The sequence below is a fragment of the Hyperolius riggenbachi genome, chromosome 12 (genome assembly GCF_040937935.1).
Source record: "Hyperolius riggenbachi isolate aHypRig1 chromosome 12, aHypRig1.pri, whole genome shotgun sequence".
Classification (NCBI taxonomy): domain Eukaryota; kingdom Metazoa; phylum Chordata; class Amphibia; order Anura; family Hyperoliidae; genus Hyperolius; species Hyperolius riggenbachi.
Genome location: NC_090657.1, coordinates 189,010,479 through 189,028,069, shown reverse-complemented (window position 1 = coordinate 189,028,069; position 17,591 = coordinate 189,010,479). Strand labels below are relative to the sequence as shown.

At 43.9% G+C, this 17,591-nt stretch overlaps 1 protein-coding gene across 2 annotated transcripts in view; it reads left to right on the top strand.

Annotated features, from left to right (window-relative positions):
- Window positions 1-1,325: 1,325 nt before the first annotated feature.
- The window catches only part of KCNK1 (potassium two pore domain channel subfamily K member 1), a 138,937-nt gene continuing 122,671 nt past the window's right edge, over window positions 1,326-17,591 (top strand). For both annotated transcript variants that reach the window (XM_068261922.1, XM_068261923.1), the window contains exon 1: window positions 1,326-1,441. The gene's annotated coding sequence lies outside the window, so the exon portion shown is untranslated. The remainder of the gene's footprint in view (window positions 1,442-17,591) is intronic.

Sequence of the window (17,591 nt, the reverse complement as noted above, 5' to 3'; positions counted from 1 at the left end):
TGCCTCTCCCAAACACACACCCCTCCCAAACACAGGCCCCTCCCAAACACACGCCCCTCCCAAACACACGCCTCTCCCAAACACACGCCCCTCCCAAACACAGGCCCCTCCCAAACACACGCCTCTCCCAAACTCACACCCCTCCCAAACACACGCCCCTCCCAAACACACACCCCTCCCAAACACACGCCCCTCCCAAACACACGCCCCTCCCAAACACACGCCTCTCCCAAACTCACACCCCTCGCTGTACAATTTAAGAAAACAAACAAGGGATACATAATGATACAGACAATGATATACATCAAATATGCACACTGATACAAGATACAGCACTGCTGATTACAATTTGATTTAACATGATGACTAAAATGTATAAATGTCTAACAGTGTGCAAGCAATTAAATTCATAACAGTCCATGACACAAAAGGGTGAGAGCCCTGCCTTTGCGAGCTTACAATCTAAAGGAATGGGGTGGAAACAAGATGTGGGAGATTATCGGTTGCTTCCGGCGCCCAAATGACACACTGCGTGCTGCTGTAGCTGCAATTAACATTGCGGTCTTTGTGGTGCCCATTGTACCGAAAGGCCGATGGTGCCCAAATCACTTGCTTCACTGAATATGACCAATCGATTGCAGGATTTGATTGGTCTGTTTTCAATCTGCATAAAATAACAGAATTTGCATAATCTTGTATGAACTCAATACTGCTATTTCAATGGGCATCTATGGTGGCACCCAAACTTCAGGTACTATCGGGGTACCCAAATTTTCTGCTACCTATGGAGGCTGCCATATGTATTTCCTTTTATACAGTACCAGTTGCCTGGCTGTCCTGCTGATTTTTGTCTGCAGTAGTGTCTGAGTCACACACCTGAAACAAGCATGCAGCCAATCCAGTCAGACTCCAGTCAGAATCATTTGATCTGCTGCATGCTTGTTCAGGGTCTATGGCTGAACGTATTAGGGGCAGAGGATCAGTAGGACTGCCAGGCAACTGGTATTGTATAAAAGGATATAAATACGGCAGCCACCATATCCCTCTCAGTTCAGATTCTCTTTAAAACCAAAGATGTCAGTAGAAACTTCTGCGTTTCTCAGCTTCACTTTTACCTTTACTCACACGAGTAGTGCGTTTTCTTTCAAAATGTAATAAATAAAGTGGAACTCTCTACCTAGCATGTCTGGATACAGGTATTATGTGATAATATCCCCTGTGTACTAGAAAGACAGGGGGTGGGGCTTTTGATGGAAGTAGGGAGGGCAGTGGCAGCCCCTCCCTCTCTAGCAGAATCTCTCCATCCCCAGAAGCCCCACCTTCTGACCGCCTCCCAGCTTCTTTGCATAGATAGGAAACAACATAACTGCTGCCAACTGCCGGGGTGGCTTGGAGGGGCGCTAGGCCGCAATGGCCATATCTCTGCAGCCGCTCATCCCAGGTAGGTGGTGAAGTTTGTTTCTTTCATACAATTGAAGCCGGCCATACACTACAGACTTTCTCCTGACGTGCTCAAAAGATAGATCCCTCTGTGATTGACATTTGATCAGAGAGGGATCTGTCATCATTTGCCACACACTGCAGATCGATTTCAGCATAAAATCGATTAAAAATCCATTACTGCCGCTCCCCCAAGTGTAACCTCCCCCTTGCTGATGCTTCTCCCTTGGGGGAGGGGGGGGGGGGCAAAGCCTTCATGCTCCCTCCTCTGTGCTGCTGTCATCTCCCGCTGCAGGGTCACTATGGGAACCGAGAGATGAGGGCGGTATAGAGGGGGGAGCACTCCGGCTGGAGAGGTGAGTTAGAGCACTTCACTGTGCTTAGGGGGCATTCACGCTTAGGTGATTAGTGGGCATTGACTGATAATCGATGGCTATCGTTAGCGTTTTTTTAAAGCGCTAGTGTAAAGTTTACTATATAGCAGTGTTGTCACTACCGCCATCGCTGGTAATTCACAATTAGCGATAAACGCAAAACGCGCTATATGCAGCATTTTTTGGGGGGTTATTGAGCAAACGCGATTGGTATGTATTTCAATCGCGATCGCTCACAAAACACTAAAATGTCCAGTGAAAAATACGGGCTTATTGCATTAAAATCACCAGCGGAAAGTGATAGCGCTAATTGCTAGCGTTTAACATTTGTAAGTGTGAACGGGGTCTAACACTCCGCATAGCGTATATGGCGTTTTGACTTCCGGTCACTTCGGCACAGGGTGAGCCGCATAATAATACCACTATTATAATACAGCGCTTACACCAGAATTCTGCTAATACTGTATAACCAGATTTACTACAATACAGGTAGCAATATATGTATAATACAAAGTAATGTGTTCCACTAGTTGTTATCCACACATGCATAAACCATTGCAATATGCAATAATCAACTTAAAATTCTCTCTGCATGCAGAGTAACTATAAGGCTGCATTTCCACTTGTGCGGTGCGAATCGCCGCGGTAAAAATTCGCATGCGGGTCGCACGCGAATTTGCATGTATGATGATGTATGTGAATTTGACCATGGCAGTGCTGGTGTGCTTTTCCATTGTTTTTATGCGAATTCGCATACTCAAACCTCATGCGAATTTCCTATTAAATACATTGTATGCGATTCGCATAGCGGTATGCGGTATGCGAATTCTGATGGCTCTGCCATGCAAATTTTTTCTGCACAGAAAAACGCAAAGGAATCCTGACAAGTGGAAACAGTGAAAACCAAGATTTATGTTGTAGCGCTTATTTGTGCAGTATCGATTGGCAGCACAGAGTTAGCAAGGAAAGCCACCACCTTACACTCTAAAATATCAAAAATTATAACTCATGCGCCAATGCAAAATAAATTTTTGCAATTTATTTAATATACCTGTTAAAATATATTCCACACAATAAAAACACAATGGTTGGCGCTTAATCAGGCAATTCCCCCACACAGTAGCGTCACTTTGCACTGTCACAGAAAGGATAATTATCCCCACCCGTAACAGATCCAACCCACTGCTGTAAGAAAATGCTGCCTAATCGTACTTAAAACGCCCAATTCCTAGTGTGCAAGGTTCCTTATGAGGTCCTCTTCGTAGCTACAATAATATTCCTCACTCGCAGTTCACGAAGAGGCTCCTTCCAACGAAGTGATAAAAAATATATATATATATGTATAAAAGTGACATCCAGCGTCATAAAATGCCACTTAAGAGCGCTCCGTGAAAGCTTACTGGCCAGTACAGTCCATAGATTTAATCCGTAATTCAAATGTTAAATGCAGTGTATCCTGTCACTCCAGATTAATCATACCTTGCTCCATGATTGAATATCAACAGACAGTTCATCACTGATTGGCAGCAAGTTATAGCGTTGCACCAACAGACTCACGTATCTTGAAGAGCGATATGTACAGTCCTACCAGGGATGCTCGGATGTGCCTCATCCACGAATTCGGAAATCCGCGTGGTTGCAAAAAAAAATCCGCATTCGGCCCCGCCGCATGCGGATTTTCGTCCGCGTCCACGCAACCACGCGGATTTTTTCCCGTGAATGGCGTAATCACGCGCGGATTCACGCCCGGAGGCGGATTTTCTTTTAACGTTAATAACAAAGCCCCCATACATGCTACAGTCCCCCAAATAGCATGGATTATCGAGGTGATAAGGGGCAACATAACTTCAACATAAAAAATTCCCCCCAAAAAATTTTTTCTAGAGAAAATGGATTTTAAAGTGAAATCAACACTTTAAATGGGGCTATTAATTGGTAATAAGTGGTTTTAAAAAGGGATATACGCGTTAAGCAGTCAAAGAGGTGAAGGCGAGTTCCAATGGCACTTGGCGGCGAAGGTACCGCTGGAGGAGGATGAGTGGCTGACGGCAAAAAGGCTCCAGAGAGGTTTTTGTAATTTTTTTTTTTTTTTTTGCAGCAATTAGCAATGACATCGCAGCAGAGTTGTCAGTGGACACGGGCAGTGTGAACGCAGAGTGCAGTGGTGGTAGCGACTGAGTCAGGAGAAGGACTATGCGGGCGGTCAGTTCAGCAGCACAGAAGGACCACGGCAACATACTGGTGGTAGTAGTAGCAGCACAGCGTCATAGTGCTGGCCAAAAAATTAAATGCACCCGGTGACCCGGGCAGTGTGAACGCAGAGTGTAGTAGCGACTGAGTCAGGAGGACAAAGCGGGCGGTCAGTTCAGCAGCAGCAGCACAGTAGTAGTAGCACAGCGTCATAGTGCTGGCCAAAAAATTAAATGCACCCGGCAGTGTGAACGCAGAGTGTAGTAGCGACTAGCGACTGAGTCAGGAGGACAAAGCGGGCGGTCAGTTCAGCAGCAGCAGCACAGTAGTAGTAGCACAGCGTCATAGTGCTGGCCAAAAAATTAAATGCACCCGGTGACCCGGGCAGTGTGAACGCAGAGTGTAGTAGCGACTGAGTCAGGAGGACAAAGCGGGCGGTCAGTTCAGCAGCAGCAGCACAGTAGAAGTAGCACAGCGTCATAGTGCTGGCCAAAAAATTAAATGCACCCGGCGACCCGGGCAGTGTGAACGCAGAGTGTAGTAGCGACTGAGTCAGGAGGACAAAGCGGGCGGTCAGTTCAGCAGCTCAGAAGGAGGACCATGGCAGGGGCACTCTGATTGGCCTGCAATGTGTCACTTCCGCATAGTTTGACGCATTTCCGCAAACCACGACTTCAGCACCGGGTTTCACGAGCGTGAATGCGGATTTCTGTCCGCATTCACGCGAAGCCGAAGTAGATTTTCGTGGTTGAAAATCTATTCACGGATTTTCGTGTCCGAGGCGGAATGCGTCAAAATGGTCGTGAATCCACGCGTAAGCGTGATCACGACCTGGCGGTGAGCACCACTGAGTCCTACTAATGGAGCCTTCAAAGCCCCAATGGTCCACAGGCAGCTCGAGTCCCGGCCGGTGACTCCTGGATGATAGTTGCCGCTTGCCTCCACAGAGTAGGTTAATAGCGTGTCCGGTACTTCCTAGTTGGAATAGAGGGAAGTCTAGGGGTGACGTCACCAACACATTAGCCAATCGCCTACGCGTTTCGGTAGGTACCGCCTACCTTCATCAGGGCGTGTCCTCATTGGCTAAAGTCCTTATTTATATTCTGTTACTCCGCCCTCCAATCTCCGTGAGCCCGTTGTTGTGGTTGCTATAGTAACTTAAAGCGATCCTATCTTAAAAGGCAAAAATCTCCACATCAGAATTTAAACCCTGCGGAATAAAACTGTTGAGTGTATAAATCCACTCCGTCTCTTTACGTGACATTTTTCCAATAAAATCACCTCCTCTCCAGTCCTTCTCTACGCTTTGAATAGCATAGAATTTAAAAGTCTGTAAACTTTTATTGTGATACTCCATAAAATGTTTGCTTAATGGCATTTTCTCGTTCCCATTCTTTATGTTGTTTATATGTTCCCCTATTCGAGATAGCAGTTTTCTTTTTGTCCTCCCGACATATTGTTTATTACATCCGCATTCAATTATATAAATGACTCCTGTACTGTTACAATTTAACTCTCCATATATATCAAATTGTTCCATAGTCACCATAGATTTAAAGCAAGTTATTGGTGAACAATAATTAGTGCTCCTGCAGGGGACACAGAAACCGCATCTTTTAAAGGAACCTTTCTTCTTTTTGGTTTTCAATCCTATTTGTCCATTCACAGTCGGTGCAATCATGTTTTTCAAATTGTTGGCCTTACTGAAAATAAATTTCGGTTTTTCTGGCAATATACCATTCAAGGTTTTGTCCCTTTGTAAAATCTCCCAATACTTTTCAACAATTTTCCGAATATCTTTTGTTTGATGGCTATACTGCATCTTAATACTGGGGGGCAGGATAATTTCGTCCCTATTTTTGATTTCTAGCAGATGTTCTCGAGTTTTGCAACCTACTTCTGATATGGTGTGTTCTAAAGTCGTTCTGTCATACTTTTTCTCTATAAACCTTTCTTTAAGTACTGTCGCTTGCTCATTATAGTCAGATAATTCCGTGCAATTCCGTCTTAATCGCATAAATTGATTCTTGGGTATATTTGTCAACCATTTTAGCATATGACAACTGTCCAAATATATATAGCTATTCGTGTCTACTTTTTTAAAAAAGGTTTTTGTTTTAATTTTGCCATCTTGTATGAAGATAGTCAGATCCAAAAAATTAATCGTAGTTGTACTAAATTCACTTACAAACGTCAAATTGTAATCGTTTTTGACGTTTAGCCATTCCAGAAATTTCAACAGTTTCTCTTCACCCCCCCTCCATATATAAATTGTATCGTCAATAAACCTTTTCCACAGGACGAGATCCGCTCCGGGGCCCCCCAGGCCCCCCAAAATCAACTTCTCCCAATAGGCCATATATAAATTAGCGAACCCCGGAGCGAACCTCGTCCCCATGGCTGTCCCCACCTTCTGCAAATAGTAACTGGACTCGTAGGAAAAATAATTATGAGTAAGAATATGATATATAGCACCCTCAATGAATTCAATTTCAACTGTAGATGAGTACACTACTGCATTGAGGGGGGAGAAGAGTCAGGACTGTTGGAATTGGAGGTACCAAATCATTTAGAAGGAATGGGAAATGAGGAGGACAGGGGTGTAGTAGTAGGGGGGAGTGTAACGATTGTGGGATATCTCCGTGTTCAGCGCACAAAGATATGCGCTGACACTGCGGAGGTCCTCCACAAGCGTGTCAAGATACTAGAACCCAGCTTTTGGTGCAAGCACCAGTAGAGGGAAAATTCCTGTCGGCAGATGGCGCTGGGGAGTGCAGAGGAACCAATCCTCTGTACCTCCACAAATGCCAGACAGGAATTTGTACGAAGCGCAGAACGCAATCGCAAGAGAGGCGATTGCGAATGAGAACGAGCAAAGGGACAGATTGTATGTGTGTGCGCCAATCTAGTCGCCACCCCGCGACCGCGCATACACAACAGCAGATATGAAATAGGAACGCGATCGCGAGAGGTGCGATCGCCAGACGTGACACAAGGCAGATCAGAACAGAATACGAGGTTAGCAAAGGCACAGCAAATAATACAATGAGAATATACGGAAAATAATAAACGCTAGCTAACCGCGAACACCGCACTCATTCGCAACAGTGCACGCGGTTATGCGCGGTCTCCACGTGATAAGCACAATAGAGACAAACACGCCTAACTAACCATCAACAGACAAACACGAAACAAAGAACGTGAACGCTTGCTTAACGGTTACCTCACCGAGCCTACAGCAAGCGCCCATATCAGACAAGACAGACAAACGAGAAACAGGAACTAGGCAGAAAGGATCCACCGCTCTTCCGCCAGAGCAAGTGTGATCCAAGCAGGAACACAGATCAGAAAGATCCACAGCCGCTAACGCTAGCGGCTAGTGCGATCTAAACAAGACAGATCAGATGAGGTAGCCGGTAGCAACCGCTGCTCCAGCTTACACTCCAGGAACTCAGATCAGAAGGATCCACAGCCGCTACCGCTAGAGGCTAGTGAGATCCAAACAAGACAGAGCGATTCGCTATCAACCGCCGCTGGTGACAGCGCAATCGCGACAGACAAGACAAGACAGAATAGGCAGTACAAATTATACACAAACTGACTGCACTAACTAGGAATGCAAGGAGCACTCCCCAAGAATTAACTATACTAAGATAGCAGTGGCTGACACTCCAGGTGAGTCCAGCAGGAACAAACCTCTATGAGCAGCGAAGCATTGTGGGACACACATACTACTTATAGTACACACCTCCAATGAATGTGGCCAGGCAATTTGCATGACAACGTATGCAAATTCCTCAGCAAGCACAAGCTGCAAAACTGACAGAAGGTCTACTTTCCAGAGTCCTGCAGCATGCAGACCTTAATAATGATCAAAAGGCTGCCTGCCTGCGCAGGCAGCTGAGCGGATCGTTACAGTACCCCCCCCTCTAGGGACGAATTCCAGACGTCTTTCAAAACTGGCGTTACCAAAAAACTCTAACTGAAGACTCATGAAGGTCGGGGCAGCCCGACAAGGTCCAATTCCAGAGTCAGTCCACCCGAAACCGACCTCATCGGAAACAGAAGCCACCGAAACATGCCCATCAGTACTACCAGTCTTAGCGTAACACCCATCAGGACTGTGGATACCAGAGAAAAAGCCATCGACCCCCTCCAGACAATACCCACCACCTTCCAAGGAGCGTCCGAAAATACCAAACCTGCCACAATACCTGTTCGAAGTGTCCCTTACAACACAAAAGCCACCATTGATCTTATCCAGGGGACCAAGCAAAATCTCTCCCGGAATCTCCCAGAACCTTTTGAAGCTCCACAGAGATCCCAAGAGGGCAGAACAATCACCAGGCTCACATGGAGAATTACCAAGAACCCCCATGGAACCAATGACAATTCCGGATTCAGAATTACGAGGACACCCATCAAGATCAAGACTTTCAGGGACCACTTCTGGGCATGCAAGCAGGCAGGCTAAATCAGAGCATGTCTCCACCGAGGAAGCTTCTGAGTACGCTGGTAACCGAGGCACACTTGGGCTTTCTGGGTCACAGAGCACACTGGGGTACACCAGCACAGGAGAAACCTCAGTACATGTCGGGGAACTGCCAGCCTCAGAGTCCGGCACGACAAGACCAAAACCAGTACCGGACAGAGAATCATCATGAGTGGAGGTCACAGGCACTGGACTTTCACAAGAAGACTCGGATACAAATTCAGAAATTTCTGTGACAATAATATCATCATTGACTACATATGAGTGAAGCTCCATCAGAGCTGAAAAGGTAGCCAGCAAGGCAGCAATGCCTACGGAAGAGGGTAACACCTCAGAAGGACTTGGGGGGCAGGAGACATCTCCTACAAGTTCTGCACCCTTTGGGAGGAACTCGGAGACCTCCAGAACATCTTTTTTCAAGTTTTCTCGGAAGGATTCTGAACTATCCATGTTACAGGGCAAAACTGGAACTTTATTTTGTGGACAGGGCAGATGTCCCAGGAATGGTTCCACCATAACCTGAGACTGGATCTCATCATCATGAGGGGAATGTGCAGGTATATTTACTGGAACACACACTGACTCCCTAAATTCATTCTCACTGTACCCAGAATTCTGTGTGGCAGTCAAACTAGCTTGTAACTCCAAAACTGCAGAAAAACAGGTGAGTATAGTGGCAATACCTAGACGAGCCTCTAGGGACACTGCAGGAGACTCTAAACAAGGCCATCTTAACTCATCCAGAGTACAGGGTGCAGAATCAGCACTTTCCTCAGAACAAGAAAGGGACTCACAAATGTCAGTGTGATTGGACATCATATTGTTATTCATGGTACAGGGCAGGCTCAGAGAAACTTTCTCTGGACCCAGCAGAGATGTTTCAGAGTCAGATTCGCAAAACCGAAGCGCTGTCTCACTCTTAGATTCGGCTAACAATGTCAAATCCGAGGAGCCAGAACGCAAAACCTGCGAATCCAAGATCGCTTTAGGTTGTGAAACTGACGCTTCCATAGCGCAAATCTCCGCAATCTGCGGAGCAGACTGCAAGGCCTCTAGGGTCGAAACACTGGAGCAATTGTCCCCAGGCAACGGGCCCTTACAGGTGTGAACAGGGTGAGACAGAGACTCATCTGCAGAAGAAATAGCGACATCAACAGAATAAACTTTATTAGGCATATTAATTTCACTTTTGATGCTGCATAGTTTAGGAATTTTTCCCATAGCAGGATCATAGATGGAAGATCTTAAAGATCTGTTCTTAGATGGCAAGGGATCCCACATATCTTTGAGAAAACTGGCACATTCATGTTGATCACAATCTGCAGGAACATCTGAGAAACAGGCATTACATCGCATAGATTCAAACTTCACGCAATCAGGAGAGAATCTTTCAAGATTCGCACAAGAATCAACCACAGTAGTGCACCCATTCATGTCAGGTCGCACAATATCTAGACTTACATGCTTTACCCCAGAAAGGCAGGAACAATCATCCGATAACGATGTCTCTTTATTGAAGTCAATTGATTGGTGTGTGTGCAATTCATCCAAAATCGTCTGCCACACATAAGTCACCGGATTCACAAAACATTCATCACACTCATCAGAGTCAATCAAAGCGTACACCGAATCAAGACAAGCATAAAGAATCTCTGCGCTTTTTGCGATGTAAAAATCGCAAAACGCCTTCCAATCAATCTCGAACTCCTCAATTAATGCTCCAATATCCCATGGAGCAAATGGGGGTTCAAACAACTCGGTTTCCAAGAAACCCTCATAAGGGTTGGGGTCAGGAACATGCGAAGACTTTCTCACTCCTTTAATATAGAAAATAATTCTGCCTATCAAAGGATCCACAAATGCCCTTTCTTGGGGTAATGAAACCTGAGACTGAGAAATTTCAGACTTTACAGAAACAATTTTTTTATTTGTAGTTGCTATGGGCAACGGATTTTTCAGCTGAGAAGTCTTCCTTTTTTTCCTGCTTTTAGTCCTTGCTGCTTTAGGTGGCTGCTGTTTAGACACAGGGGAATAGTTACTGCATTCATTTTCAAACTGAATGGTTTTGCATGAAGTAGGTAGAGCAGCTGACTCATTAGCAACTACACACTCATACAGGGCAGGTGGCAAGCAAGGCAACTCAAACCAGTAGGAGAATGTAAATGTAAGAAACTGATATAGATTATCATTCCAAGAATTGTCTTGCAAGATTTCATGAGCCCATACAAACAGATCATCTTTCAAAAGCACATAAGCTAATTGGAGAGCAGACGTGGACGGATCAGTAATTTGAAAAGTAGGATTCAGACAAAATTTTACGCATTCAGAGAGAAAATCCTCTTTCGTCTCTGAATTTAATATTTTGAAACTCTTAAAGACACAGGAACCATACTCAGCAAAATCGTACAAATCAGAAATTCCCTCTACACTGGGGTTTTGGGTTGGGCTGCTCATAATGTAACGATTGTGGGATATCTCCGTGTTCAGCGCACAAAGATGTGCGCTGACACTGCGGAGGTCCTCCACAAGCGTGTCAAGATACTAGAACCCAGCTTTTGGTGCAAGCACCAGTAGAGGGAAAATTCCTGTCGGCAGATGGCGCTGGGGAGTGCAGAGGAACCAATCCTCTGTACCTCCACAAATGCCAGACAGGAATTTGTACGAAGCGCAGAACGCAATCGCAAGAGAGGCGATTGCGAATGAGAACGAGCAAAGGGACAGATTGTATGTGTGTGCGCCAATCTAGTCGCCACCCCGCGACCGCGCATACACAACAGCAGATATGAAATAGGAACGCGATCGCGAGAGGTGCGATCGCCAGACGTGACACAAGGCAGATCAGAACAGAATACGAGGTTAGCAAAGGCACAGCAAATAATACAATGAGAATATACGGAAAATAATAAACGCTAGCTAACCGCGAACACCGCACTCATTCGCAACAGTGCACGCGGTTATGCGCGGTCTCCACGTGATAAGCACAATAGAGACAAACACGCCTAACTAACCATCAACAGACAAACACGAAACAAAGAACGTGAACGCTTGCTTAACGGTTACCTCACCGAGCCTACAGCAAGCGCCCATATCAGACAAGACAGACAAACGAGAAACAGGAACTAGGCAGAAAGGATCCACCGCTCTTCCGCCAGAGCAAGTGTGATCCAAGCAGGAACACAGATCAGAAAGATCCACAGCCGCTAACGCTAGCGGCTAGTGCGATCTAAACAAGACAGATCAGATGAGGTAGCCGGTAGCAACCGCTGCTCCAGCTTACACTCCAGGAACTCAGATCAGAAGGATCCACAGCCGCTACCGCTAGAGGCTAGTGAGATCCAAACAAGACAGAGCGATTCGCTATCAACCGCCGCTGGTGACAGCGCAATCGCGACAGACAAGACAAGACAGAATAGGCAGTACAAATTATACACAAACTGACTGCACTAACTAGGAATGCAAGGAGCACTCCCCAAGAATTAACTATACTAAGATAGCAGTGGCTGACACTCCAGGTGAGTCCAGCAGGAACAAACCTCTATGAGCAGCGAAGCATTGTGGGACACACATACTACTTATAGTACACACCTCCAATGAATGTGGCCAGGCAATTTGCATGACAACGTATGCAAATTCCTCAGCAAGCACAAGCTGCAAAACTGACAGAAGGTCTACTTTCCAGAGTCCTGCAGCATGCAGACCTTAATAATGATCAAAAGGCTGCCTGCCTGCGCAGGCAGCTGAGCGGATCGTTACAGGGAGTAGTTCAAGTATTGGAAGAGTGAGGACAGGGGGTGTAGAGGTTCAGATGGAAGAGATAGAGGTTTTGGAAGAGGGGGTTCAGAGGGCGGAGGAACCAGTGGAAGAGCTTGTGGAAGATTTAATTAAAGGTACCCCCGACTTGGAAAAACAGGAAGTACCGAGAGAGGCAGAGGTGATCATCCAGGTTCCCACCCAAAATCGATTTATTCCATTGACCAGAATCCCGGATGTGTCCAGAGGTCCCCGTAAATTTATAGACTATAGGACCATGTTAGATCAAAAATTAGCAAGCAGTACCAGGCTGAAAGATAGGGATAAAAAAGAAAAAGAGAAGAAAGAAAAAGAGAAAACAGAAAGGATGAGACTTAGGTCAGATCAAAAGAGACAGAAGAATAAAATAACGAATCATTTTTTACAATCAGGAAAAAGGGAAAGAATAGGTATAGAGGAAGTAGGGGGAGGGGAAATAAAAAAGAAGTGAAGACAGATTTACCTATGAGACCAAAAGAGATCAGGGAGGGGATTTTTAATCTTAGTGATAGGGAACTAGGAAAGAATAAAGTAGAAGTTCTTAAAAAGGGACTTAAGTTTGCACCTACAAACGAATTGAGTAAATTTGATGCTTTTATAGGCATCAAGAAATATATGAGACAATTGTGTTTAAAAAAGTATTTTCTAAAGAAACTACCTAGAGCAGATTATACAAATGAGGATCCCTATAAACATACTAAATTACAAAATAGATCTAAATTTAACCCCACACATGAGATTAGTGACTCGATGGCCACTTTTGAAACCATGGTACTAAAAGAGATTAGGAATCTAAAACAAAATAACTATTCCAATATTAATATGCAAGAAAAAGCAGCTATTAAACATCTACGGGAAGACTCCAGTATTGTGATTAGACCGGCAGACAAGGGGGGAGGGGTGGTGATTCAAAATAAGGAGGATTACAATAAAGAAGCGGAACGGCAACTGCAGGATGCAAAGACATACTTGTTGCTGAAAAAAGACCCCTGTATTGAATATAAAAAAGATCTAGAAAGACTGATTAAATTAGGTGAAGAAGAAGGCATTCTTAACGAAAAAGAATCCCAATTCATATTACAAAAAAATCAGAGGCTTCCAATCTATTACCATCTTCCGAAGATACACAAAAAGGTCGAGAACCCACCCGGGAGACCGATCATCTCCGGGATTGGGTCCCTGACTGCAAATTTGTCGGAATATGTGGATGGATTTCTGCAACAGGCAGTAGTACAAACAGATTCATATTTAAAGGACACCGGACACATTCTGCGGATTTTGGATAATTTTGATTGGCAAGATGGGGATATTATGTGTGTAGCAGACATCAGCTCACTATACACCATAATTGATCACAAAAAAGGAATTGAGGCGGTCAAATATTTCTTGACTGAATTAACAGACATTCCAGAAAGACAAATTGAATTCATTGAGGGTGCTATATATCATATTCTTACTCATAATTATTTTTCCTACGAGTCCAGTTACTATTTGCAGAAGGTGGGGACAGCCATGGGGACGAGGTTCGCTCCGGGGTTCGCTAATTTATATATGGCCTATTGGGAGAAGTTGATTTTGGGGGGCCTGGGGGGCCCCGGAGCGGATCTCGTCCTGTGGAAAAGGTTTATTGACGATACAATTTTTATATGGAGAGGGGTGAAGAGAAACTGTTGAAATTTCTGGAATGGCTAAACGTCAAAAACGATTACAATTTGACGTTTGTAAGTGAATTTAGTACAACTACGATTAATTTTTTGGATCTGACTATCTTCATACAAGATGGCAAAATTAAAACAAAAACCTTTTTTAAAAAAGTAGACACGAATAGCTATATATATTTGGACAGTTGTCATATGCTAAAATGGTTGACAAATATACCCAAGAATCAATTTATGCGATTAAGACGGAATTGCACGGAATTATCTGACTATAATGAGCAAGCGACAGTACTTAAAGAAAGGTTTATAGAGAAAAAGTATGACAGAACGACTTTAGAACACACCATATCAGAAGTAGGTTGCAAAACTCGAGAACATCTGCTAGAAATCAAAAATAGGGACGAAATTATCCTGCCCCCCAGTATTAAGATGCAGTATAGCCATCAAACAAAAGATATTCGGAAAATTGTTGAAAAGTATTGGGAGATTTTACAAAGGGACAAAACCTTGAATGGTATATTGCCAGAAAAACCGAAATTTATTTTCAGTAAGGCCAACAATTTGAAAAACATGATTGCACCGACTGTGAATGGACAAATAGGATTGAAAACCAAAAAGAAGAAAGGTTCCTTTAAAAGATGCGGTTTCTGTGTCCCCTGCAGGAGCACTAATTATTGTTCACCAATAACTTGCTTTAAATCTATGGTGACTATGGAACAATTTGATATATATGGAGAGTTAAATTGTAACAGTACAGGAGTCATTTATATAATTGAATGCGGATGTAATAAACAATATGTCGGGAGGACAAAAAGAAAACTGCTATCTCGAATAGGGGAACATATAAACAACATAAAGAATGGGAACGAGAAAATGCCATTAAGCAAACATTTTATGGAGTATCACAATAAAAGTTTACAGACTTTTAAATTCTATGCTATTCAAAGCGTAGAGAAGGACTGGAGAAGAGGTGATTTTATTGGAAAAATGTCACGTAAAGAGACGGAGTGGATTTATACACTCAACAGTTTTATTCCGCAGGGTTTAAATTCTGATGTGGAGATTTTTGCCTTTTAAGATAGGATCGCTTTAAGTTACTATAGCAACCACAACAACGGGCTCACGGAGATTGGAGGGCGGAGTAACAGAATATAAATAAGGACTTTAGCCAATGAGGACACGCCCTGATGAAGGTAGGCGGTACCTACCGAAACGCGTAGGCGATTGGCTAATGTGTTGGTGACGTCACCCCTGGACTTCCCTCTATTCCAACTAGGAAGTACCGGACACGCTATTAACCTACTCTGTGGAGGCAAGCGGCAACTATCATCCAGGAGTCACCGGCCGGGACTCGAGCTGCCTGTGGACCATTGGGGCTTTGAAGGCTCCATTAGTAGGACTGTACATATCGCTCTTCAAGATACGTGAGTCTGGTCTTGGTGCAACGCTATAACTTGCTGCCAATCAGTGATGAACTGTCTGTTGATATTCAATCATGGAGCAAGGTATGATTAATCTGGAGTGACAGGATACACTGCATTTAACATTTGAATTACGGATTAAATCTATGGACTGTACTGGCCAGTAAGCTTTCACGGAGCGCTCTTAAGTGGCATTTTATGACGCTGGATGTCACTTTTATACATATATATATATATTTTTTATCACTTCGTTGGAAGGAGCCTCTTCGTGAACTGCGAGTGAGGAATATTATTGTAGCTACGAAGAGGACCTCATAAGGAACCTTGCACACTAGGAATTGGGCGTTTTAAGTGCGATTAGGCAGCATTTTCTTACAGTAGTGGGTTGGATCTGTTACGGGTGGGGATAATTATCCTTTCTGTGACAGTGCAAAGTGACGCTACTGTGTGGGGGAATTGCCTGATTAAGCGCCAACCATTGTGTTTTTATTGTGTGGAATATATTTTAACAGGTATATTAAATAAATTGCAAAAATTTATTTTGCATTGGCGCATGAGTGATAATTTTTGACAAGTGGAAACAGTCCCATTCACTTGTATTGCTATGCGAATTTACATGCGAAAAACGCATGCGAATTCGCAATAGTGGAAATGAGCCCTGAGAGTCCTCTCACTGAGAGCAATGTAGCACCTTAGTGCAAAGTCCTCCAGGCATGCACTTCTGTTAGGGACTGAGTAACTTCCATGCAACATTCAAATAGATCATCAGCAGCGCTTCCTCGTATGTAATCCTCCACCAAGCAGGCAATCACCCTTGGCCACACACCATACAATTTTTTAAATATCTGTTCAATTTAAGAATTGCAATCAACTTTTCTGACTGATTGTAACATTTCAAAAATATGACCAATGTACCACACACCTATGTTAAATTTTTCCCCAATTATGATAAAAATGATTGAAAAATCTGAGAAAATTGCATGGGTGTGTATATTAATAAATTGACAATCTAACACACACCATACAATCTTTAGAGAAATTGAAGAAAAATATCTGGCATTCCAGATAGATAAAAATCGAAAAAAAACTCGAAATCCGATCGGATTTTTCAGTCGAATGAAAAAAAAGCTTTCGATTTTTTCAGGAGATCCGATCGTTTTTATCGAATTGCCGTAAAATCGGATCATTTTATTGTATCGTGTGTGGCCACCTTTATGAAGTGCAACTCACCTACTACAAATGCTACGATCACAGTAGCTTGCAAGCCTTTGGGGCATTACATAGGCTCCCTTCGGCGGCCTCCTGCGATATTCCCCTCGTTATGGTGGTTAATCACTTCCCAGGCATTTGTCACACTTGGAGCTTCAATCACTGTAACTTGTCAATATTACCTCAAAAGTTGAAACAAAAAGCCTCCCATTGCGCAGATATGGTAAAAACCGTACAATTTTATTTTAAAAATGCACTCACGTGTTTTACAGATGTTATGGGCTTTGGGAAATTTACAGCGGCCGTGCGGCTTACAGTCTAAACTCTAAAGGACCCTGAGGTGAGAGTGATATGGAGGCTGCCATATTTATTTCCTTTTATACAATACCAATTGTCTGGCAGTCCTGAGTGTCTGAGGCCCGGCGCATACCAAAAACCGCTAGCAGATCTGCTATTGCTAGAGGTTTTTGAAACAGATGTCAGAGTGATTCTAGGCATGGTTAGAGAGGTTTTCTAAACATGCCTAGCGTTTTTTTGGAGCGTTTTTGTGTAGCAGATTTCATATATTGTTACAGTAAAGCTGTTACTAAACAGCTTCTGTAACAAAAACGTCTGGAAAACCGCTCTGATCTGGCGTTTTTCAGAGCGGTTTTCCACTTTCCTATACTTTAACATTGAGGCAGAAACGCCTCAGAAATCTTAAAAAATGCTGCAGCCCCCGAGTTTGCGTTTGTGGAAAAAACGAGCCGCTCTGGTGTGCACCATCCCATTCACTTTCATTATCCTAGCGGTTTTCCCCCTGCAAGTGTTTACCTCTCTGAATCATGCCTCTCGCTACAGTTGTCCTTTAATTGACCCTAAATACATACACCACACCATACATACATAGGACTATGGTAGGGATTAGATTGTGAGCCCCTCTAAGGGACAGTTAGTGACAAGACAATATACTCTGTACAGCGCTGCAGAAGATGTTGGCGCTATATAGATAGTAATAATCACACACCAGAAACAAGCA